Genomic DNA, 9,454 nt, shown 5'->3' with positions numbered 1-9,454 from the left:
TTGTGGACCCTCTTTCCTGCTCCTTCCCCTAAGGATCTCTACCCTCTGCACCCTATATCTTATAGGTGGTGTCCACAAACCCAGGGATCATCCCACACATGGCATGTGAACTGCTTCTTGCCTTAGGCCTTTGCTGCCTTCTGGCCTCATCCTTCTGACCTCTGCTCTGTGTTGTCTGTCCTATGGTCACCAGCGACCTCTCAGGTCACTGCACCAGCCTCGCCTCTGTGTCTTGCTGCATGGGTGGTGGCATCCTTCTGTGTCTTTAGCTCTGTAGGCACCATCTGGAAACTTCACTGGACTTACGCTAGATGGTGTGAGGATTTGAAACCCCTGCTAACTGGATTCAACTCTTTCCTGTAGGACACTCGCCCCTCTGTGTGCAACCACCCCCAGAAGAACCTGAACATCAGACAGACGTCTCTGACTCCGCACACTACAGCCAGCCCCTGGGTCACCGCCAGCTTCTTCATCTTTACGGTCTTGTATGAAATGAAGGTGTGTATATATACACACCCACGTGTCGGCCACATCTCTAGCCGCCTCTGCTGACACAGAGTAGGTATGACAAGGCTCTGGGAACACAAAGGATGTGTATCCTGGCAGACTCCTGCTGTCCCAGGAAGGAGACTCTGTAAGCCACATGGAAAGGCAGTGTGGAGACTTTGCTGTTTCCTGGCTGTGAACTTGGCCAGGAAGGTGAGTTCCTGACCTTTCTCTCCCTCCCTCCCTCCCCTCCCCTCCTCCCACTCTGCTTCCCAACCACCAACCACTGTGAGATGGGCACTTTCCCACCACACACTTCCCACTGTAGTTCACAGCTCTGCCACAGACACAAAAGCCAATGGAGCCAGCGAGTCAGTCACAAGCTGAAACTTCTGAAACCGTAAACCAAAGCAGGTATTTTGTCTTTCAAGTTGTTTGCCGTTCTTGTTTTTGTTTGTTTGTTTGTTTGTTTGTTTGTTTGTCTGTCACAGTGACTGAAATCAACACACTTTGGTTCCTAGGCCCAGGTCTGCTGACATTGGCATTAACGAACATTAACCTTGCTGGCTTCTAGACATGTCTACAACTAGAAATGTGTGGAGAATCAGGTGTATGCCTCTCTCCCTTTCTTGTCCCCTTTAGAGCAACAAGATATTTCATTTCTGCAACTCACTCAGCTTTCAGGCATAGAGATGAGAACAGAGGGGCAGCAGAGGGCTGTGCGGGTCTCTTTATTGTTCCCGGGTGTGGAGCATTATACACAGCGCGTGGCAGTCACTTAGCTGGTAAAATATCTCAATAAATAAACAAATAAGCAACATATACACTGAACAGGGAATATAAAAAATGGCTCGCTGAGCAGGCCATGGAGAAATAAAGAGCAGGAGTGTGCGGGCAAGAATTCCAGGCTTCCTGGAAACAGTCACGGGAGGTCTGGGGTGGGAGGGGTCTTGGGTTCTTGTTCTGAGAGCCTTGGTCCAGTTTAAACAGGTTCTACAAGAATGCATTTCTGTTTTATTTAAAAATATACATTAAAAAAAGGCACTTAGAGGGAAATACAATCCAATATATCCTTACAGATGCACTTCTGAATCTAGAGCTTTCCAGAAAGATTCCCCCAAACCAAAACCCAGGAGAATGATCCTTGGTAAGGAGATGAGGCCACAAAAGTCACTGGCAGGATGGCTGGTGCCCATCCCATGGGGCATCTCTGAAAAGGATGTGAACCCGGGTCGGCTGTCCACTCTGAACTCTCAGCTGGGGTGCTGGGGGCATGCGGGGCCACGAGGTGGTCCAGGTGTCAAAAGTCAGAGCCGCAGACGCATCCAGTTCCACTTACGCTGAGGCTTGCAGGTGGGTCTGAAAGAGAAGGAGATGGGTGAGATGTGGCAGCAGCTGGCATTTGGGAAAATGTGACCTTTCTCCGGGGGATCCTGAGGCTGCGGGGACAGAGAGCTGGATCTGGCTCATTTGTACCAATTTCCGACTTCTCCCTCGCCCCAAAATCTGAGCAGGGTGCAGAGCCAGACCCAGAGTTCCCAGGCCCTAGGAAGACTGCTCTCTGCTGGCTGGGGTGTCAGTGGTGGTGACCAGAGCCATGGGGCGACAATGCAGGAAGAGAGCTGGGGGCAGCTGTCAAAGGCAGACAGTTCTCTTTGCAAATTCTTGGGAGCCCATATTTATGCTCGGAAATAAAGATAGGTTCCTAAGAAGTTGTGTTAATGTGTAGAAAAATAGTATCAGCATTTCAACTCTTTTCCCCTAAAGTATAAACAGACCCTTATAGCACCACAGCTTCAACATCTGCATAGGCCTGGAGCTCATTTACACACCTTTGTGCATGGTGTGGGACATATATGTGTGTACAGGATGTGTGGAGAAAATTGTGTGTGTGTGTGTGTGTGTGTGTGTGTGTGTACTGTATATGTGGTGTGTGTTATGTGTATAGTGCGTGTGATGTGTGTATAGTGTGTGTGTGGTGTGTGATATATGTGTATAATGTATGTGTTGTGTGTGGTATATGATATGTGTGTATGTGTGTGTGGTATGTGATATGTGTATATAGTGTATGTGTGATATGTGTATGGCATGTGATATGTGTGTATAGTGTATGTGTGGTGTGTGATATGTGTGTGTGTATTGTATGCATGGTGTGTGACATGTGTTTGGTGTGTGTGGTATGTGATGTGTGTGGATAGTGTATGTGTGGTGTGTATATAGTGCATGTGTTATGTGATGTGTGTGTATAATGTATGTATTGTGTGTGGTGTGTGTATATAGTGTGTGTGGTATGTGATGTGTATATATAGTGTATGTGTAGTATGTGATGTATGTATCTAGTGTGTGTGATATGTTATATGTGTGTATGGTGTGTGTGTGGCATGTGACATGTGTATATAGTGTATGTGTGGTGTGTGATATGTGTGTGTATAAGTACGTGTGATGTTGCTTAGTATGTGTAGAGTGGGTATGTGTGACATGTGTACAGTGAGGTGTGGAGTGTATATTGTGTTGGTTTCTCATTCCCTCAGCTGTCACTGAGATATACTTTTCCATGACTACAAGGTCATACAACTGAGTTTTAAGTCATGTGAGCCAGTGAAGATGGAGCCAATGAGACCCGACGCTAGTGCAGCTTATGAACTCAACTCTGGTGTGGGAGCCTCCTGGGTGTCATCAGCTCAGCCTCTACCGGTGCCACTCACTTCCTGTAGCATTCAGATATGGACAGCATGCCAAATGTCATGTTCATAGAGAGAGGCTGTATTCCCATGCCACACACCCATGACCTGTGAGGCAATACACTTACACATATATACATACATACACATATGGACATGCATGTGCACACATATGTGCACACACACACCTGAAATACACCGGGTGCTCTATGCAAAAACAGCCTATCCTCCCTTAGTGAAGGCTGACCTGGAACTGAACTTCCTGGAATGGAGAGAGAGTGGGCAGGTGACTGGACAGGGGAAGGGCACCTGTGCTGGAGGATGGAAAGTCCTTGAGGACTCTGGTGGTTTTGACAACAGGTCTCCACCACTCACGTGTGCCCACCTGGAGCTCACTGATGTGTGGGGAGACAGTTAGACGATGGTCAGAATGAGGGACGGCCATTTATCCAGGGCCGCATTGGTGCCATGTGGTCCACGGTGTGAGAAGGAAACACTAGTCCACACAGAAAGTATCATCCAGGTGGGTGATGAAGCCACTAAGGTGGGGATGGCCAGGTCTGAGCTGTACTCCAGAGCAGCATGCCTCACTGCCACACCTACTGGTGTGCAAGCGTCTCAGACATTCAGCCATACTCTGCCCAAGGCCTGAACTCTGTGAGGGGCTTTTCCAGGCTCCCGAATGCTTTCCCCTTCTGGAACCACAACAACAATCCAGAAAGTCTAAAATTTTCCCTAAAGTTAGGCACAGACTCACAGATACGCACAGCCATAGACACACACACACACACACACACACACGCACACACACACACACACACACACGTGTATGCTTGCTCTCTCTTCCTCCCTTCCACCTCCTTTTTTTTTTCAAGTTCAGAGTACTCCAAATATTTAAGCCTTTTTAAGTGGTCCCGGGCAGAGAGTCAAAGGCTGCTCTATTGGAGAATGTGGTTATAATTAGATAATTAATGGGGGGGGGGAAGCTAAATGGAAGCCTTCCTCAGTGGGAGGAAATAATTAAACAGCTTTTGATATCTGAGCCGAGCTGGCCCGCCAGGGGAAGCACAGGATAGTCCACAGAAAGCACAGAGTGGCAGGGGCTGTCCCAACAGGGCAGGTTTGGGGATTGGCTTCGTCTGCTGCAGGGGCCTGGGGCTCAGGCAGAGGCAAGCGGCAGGTTCATCAGTCTTTTTGACTGAGAGCCTCCCTGCCTAACCCCCTGATGTCACCTTGACCCCACACGTCTGTAGACACGGGCAAATGTAAAACATCTGGGCTCAAGATGGCCTGGCCACTGAAGGGCTACCCGGCCCCATGCATGGGCCTCCTGTGGCTCACTTTGGCTCTGCGTGGCCCGAGCCAGCTGCAGAGCTGCCACAGCTGAACTGAGAGCTCAGTGGTCCCCAAACCAGATCACCCAGTACCCAAGGAAGGCAGGCCGCACTATGGAGTGCCTGTCTACTCCATGTCTGCCCTTCCACGCGCATACCCACCCACCTCCCAGAATGTACTGGATGTCTGGCGTGTGCAAGGAATGGCTCTGGTCACTAAAAAGGCTGAGATGAACCAGAGAGTCTGACAGCGGAAGAAACAACGTCTCTAAACTAGACACTGAAAACTGTCTCAAGGAAAGTACAGGCCAGATGCTGCTGCAACGGAGACTTAGCTGGACTGTCAGAAAGAGCACACATGCATGCATACACATATGCACACACACATGCACACACATGTATACACACATGCATAAGCACACACACGCATGTGCATACACATATATACTCATATGCACACACATGCATATACACATATGCACACATACATATGTATATACACAGAAATAAACACACACATGCATGCATACACACACACATATGCACACAACACATCTGGGTTTCTCATGTGGTGCCCCAAGAGGTGGAAGAGGAAGTGACCACAACCATGGGTGTGGCCATCATCTACAGCACAAGGAAATCCAGGGTTAAGGTGTTAACTGACCACTTTGCCCCTAGAATGAGAACTTCTGGCTCCACTGGACCTTGAGGTCTTCCAGTTTGCTCAGATGGCTCAGGCCCTGCCAGTCTGCTCCTGTGGCCCTACTTCCATCTCCCACACAACACCCTCCTGTCCCTAAAGCTGTGACACTCTCAACTCCTGATTCCGGTTCCACAGAGGCTGGGAAAGTGGCCAGCTGGGTAGAAGCTGGGGTGCCATCAGCCCACACAGACCCATGGCTCATCCCACTTGGGGACCGTTTGGGTGTCTAGAGAGCCCTGTCTTCCAGCTGGGGCCCTTCCTATCCTGGATGCATCTGGACGCTACTTCCGAGTTGCCCACACCAACCACCAACGGGTGGCTGGAGAGAGGAAGCAAACAACATCATCAGTCTATGTAGTTAGAGTTTTCCTGCTTGGCCCAGTCAGGACAAATCTCTCTTACCCGCCAGTCCCACAGTTGCTCAGGCCCAACCAAGTAAACACACAGAGACTTATATTACTTATAAACTGTATGGCTGTGGTAGGCTTCTTGTTATCTACTTCTTTTATCTTAAATTAACCCATTTCTATTAGTCTATACTTTGCCACATGGCTCGTGGCTTACCAGTACCTTATCTCTTTCTTGTCATGGCAGTGGCTGGCAGCGTCTCTCTGCCCCTGCCTTCCACCTCCCAGAATTCTCTTCTCTCTTGTCCCACCTATACTTCCTGCCTGGCCACTGGCCAAACAGCATTTTATTTATACAGAGCAATATCCACAGCAAGTCTAAGCAAGAAACTACCAAAGAGGACACATCATGCGCATGGGTGCTTCCATGAGGAGCACCTGCTAAGTGGTCCCAGGGAGGGAGGTGGCCTGGTTTGAAAGAGAAAGAGCAGGTTGGAAACTATCAAAAAAGACTCTCGGAAGCCCCAGAAAGCTTAGGGGTAAAGTGGTTTTAATCAAGGAGGCAATGAATAGGAAAGTCTATGTTGAGGAGCAAGTCCTGAGGTCAGACACTGCTGGGGAGCCTCCCTGTCCCGGAGACAGGTGTCAGCCACCGAGGAGAGAGATCAGGAATATCCTCTCAACCAACAAATAGCAAAGCCTTCAGATTAAAGGGGGACTTGGGTCTGGAAGGAAAACTGAACCAGGCCCAGAGAAACTTGTGGATTCTGAGACTAAGAAGAAACCGATGGGAATTCAGACACAGAAAGGAAGCAGGCCAGTCAGACTTGCAGTGGTTTTCTGCCTGTGTCCTCTATCTGACAACGATTCTAGAAGTTCAGTCTGGAGGGGAAAAGGAAGGCGCCAGGGAGCCTGGAAGTCTCAGCTACGGGACCGCCGGGAACCCACTTGGGTGTCCAGCTTCTGCCACCACAAGTGTGACAAGAGTCAGTACGTGTACCCCCACTGCCAAATGGAGGATGGGAAAGGGGTGGGGGGATGCAGAGTCACTGTGGGCTGGGCTGGAGACTGACAGGCTCTGGAGCTGCCTCTTAGGTTGGGATACCTGTGGGTGCTGGCAACACTGATTGTGTCTTTGAGAGGTTGCAGCAGGAAATGCTGTGAGCTGGTGCCCCATCCCCACTATTGCCCTGCCCGGGCTGCCCTGAAATTTGCAAGCTTCCTGCATCCCAGGTTCTGGGATTACAAGTGTGAGCCACCACCCCCAGAAGGTCAGTCTCTTAATGGTGGCAATGCTGTATCTACCAAACCCAGTGAAGAGAACTCAGGAAACCAGAGTGGACCCATGACTAACTGCCAGCTGATGACCCACTTACCAACGGTCTATATGGACCTATGTGAACAGCTCAACCTGGTTCACAGTGGATTTAACAGATGCCAAAGGACAGTAGCTGCTACTTTTGTGACTTCAGCGACTTCAGAATGTAAGCAAGAGGGTACATTTCCTGTTTTGTTTTGTTTTTTGAATTCATGCCTGTTTATTTTAGAGCAGAAATTTTAGAGCCGTTTTTGGTTGACATCATGGAGATTTCCCATCTACACTCTGTATTCATTCAGTTACAGCCTCCCTGACACAAAACAGCAACAGAGCCAGACACCAGTGCAATGGTACAAGAACCAAAGGGTGAGACTCTCACCCGTGCATCTGAATGAAAAACCCCAAGACATCAGCAAACCAAGCTGGGCTTTTGTTGCTTTGATTAATGTTGGAGGTAGGGTCTCAGCACGTAGTCCCTCCTACCCCAGTCTTCCAAATACTGGGGTTATAAGTGTGGGCCTCAGTAGTGTTTTTAAGAGTCAATTCTAAATGATCAAAAATGTTAAATTCTGCAATCCAGAATGAATAGCAAGCCACGGGGAACCTGAGGAAGAGGGACAGCTTGGAAGTACCCACATCGAGGTAGGGGGTCAGCTATACAGCCAGACCCTGGGCTAAACCCCAGAATCTACCCAAGAGTGGAGAGGCCTTGGGGATGTGGTTCACCTTCTCTGGGCAAAGACACCAAGCAGGAGTAATGACTGGCTCTACTGTGTGGGAGCTCTGAGGGTCATAGGGACGTTTCCTGTCAGTTCTCAAGCTGGCTATGTTGCCATGACGGTGAAAGTCTGGAGGGGAGGAGGCTATCTCCTTCCCTAGCTGGGGCCCTACACCAGCTGTGGTAGTTTGAATGAGAATGGTTCCTATATTTGACCCTTAGTGTCCCCCCCCCCCCCCCCCGCAACTTGCCCTTGGTGGAACTATTTGGGAAGGATTAGGAGGTGTGGCCTTTTTTGGAGAAGGTGTGTCACTGGGGGTGGGCTTTGATGTTTCAAGAACCCGTGCCAGATCCAGTCTCCTGTCTCTGTCTCTGTCTCTTTCTCTCTCTCTCCTTTCTCTCCTTCTCCCTCTCCCTTTCTGCCTACTGCTTGTGGATCAGGATGTGAAGCTCTCAGCTACTGCTCCGATGCCATGCCAGTCTGCTTCCCACCACGATGACCATGGACTATGAAACTGTAAACGAGTCCCCAGTCAAATGCTTTCTTCTAAGACTTGTCTTGGCCGTGGTGTTTCACACAGCATTAGAACAGTAACCAAGATACCTGCCAACAGCACCAGGCTTGCACTTAGTGCGGTGGAGAGAGGGACACAGTGGAGAGACTAGAGAGGACTTAGCAGCTCCCAGAGCCTAGAACAGGGCCTCCCACCATGCCTGGTGAGCAGTGGCTTCCTGTCACAGGAGAACGGTAGGCCTGGACCAGGGTGGGCTGAGAATACCAGGGTAGAGGCATGTGTAACGGTGGAAAGACAAGCTTTACTATGCCAGTGGCAGCTTCGTGCTTGAGGCTGAGCAGTGGTCACAAATCTCGTCTTCTGGCCTCATACTCCATATTGTAGGGAGACCAAAGGAGCTGCAGAAAACTCACCTGTCACCTACTACACAAGGACAGTTGGTGAAGACCAGGCTGACGTTACTAGGCTGAGAGAAGACACTGCTGACTCTGCCCACGAGCTAGCCCTGTTCCCCACCACTGAGTGGGGCCTCCAGGGTCCCAAGACCAGGAGTCTGTGCTGGCACGTGTGCCTCTCAGAGCTGGGAGTCTGAGTGCCTTTCTCACCTTGACCGAGAAGGAGGAGTCCTGGGTGCAAGGCACCTGCCCACCCCACCAAGCAGCCGCAGGACCCAGGCTGGCACATTATACCCAGAGCGAGCTGCCTGAGTCTGGATTCTGCTACTCAGAGTGTGAGTGACCAGAAGCCTCTCAGCTGTCACTTGGGATCTCAGACCTGCAAAGATGGAAGTTCTCAGCTCTTCTAGGCTGCTTTTGAGCATGCGCAGTTCGGCTGTTCACATCCAGCAGCAACCCAGCCCTGTTCAGAAGGAAACTGAGACTGAGGTAGCCCGTGTCACACAGGTTAGACTGAGACAGCCCATATCACACAGAAGGCTAGAGTAGTTAGTGGCCAAAGCAAGAATGTGGGGATTTTGCTGTTCCTTTTCTGGGCCTGGCCCCACTGTGGCGCCCCGCCCCCATCCTGAGGCTGTGCCAGCCCCTCTCAAGGATCTTAGATGTACAGGTCATGGATTTCTCAGGACAGCCTCATGTGGACCGTGCAGTGGACACCTCTGGCCACCCTCAGTGGTCACCCATCTGAAAATGCATGCACCAAGGTGTTGGAGATAACACCGAGTCACCTCACTTAGCTGGAAGGCTTCATTTCCCACTGGTAAGAGCCTCAAGAAGAGTGCCGGGCCTCTGAGGGGGACCAGCTCTGGGCAGCCTCGGGCCTGCTGCCAGCCCGAGCTCCATACACACTCACCCCTGTCTCTACCTCCCCCAGAAAGCTGTCTTTTTGACAAACGC

At 50.4% G+C, this 9,454-nt stretch overlaps 1 protein-coding gene across 1 annotated transcript in view; it reads right to left on the bottom strand.

Annotated features, from left to right (window-relative positions):
- Positions 1 to 1,200: 1,200 nt before the first annotated feature.
- The window catches only part of Twist2 (twist family bHLH transcription factor 2), a 48,304-nt gene continuing 40,050 nt past the window's right edge, over positions 1,201 to 9,454 (bottom strand). The window contains exon 2 of the mRNA XM_036173620.1: positions 1,201 to 1,845. The gene's annotated coding sequence lies outside the window, so the exon portion shown is untranslated. The remainder of the gene's footprint in view (positions 1,846 to 9,454) is intronic.

Source organism: Onychomys torridus, chromosome 23 (assembly GCF_903995425.1).
Source record: "Onychomys torridus chromosome 23, mOncTor1.1, whole genome shotgun sequence".
Taxonomy (NCBI): Eukaryota; Metazoa; Chordata; class Mammalia; order Rodentia; family Cricetidae; genus Onychomys; species Onychomys torridus.
Note: the sequence above shows the minus strand (reverse complement) of the source record. Positions and strands in the feature narration are given on the sequence as shown.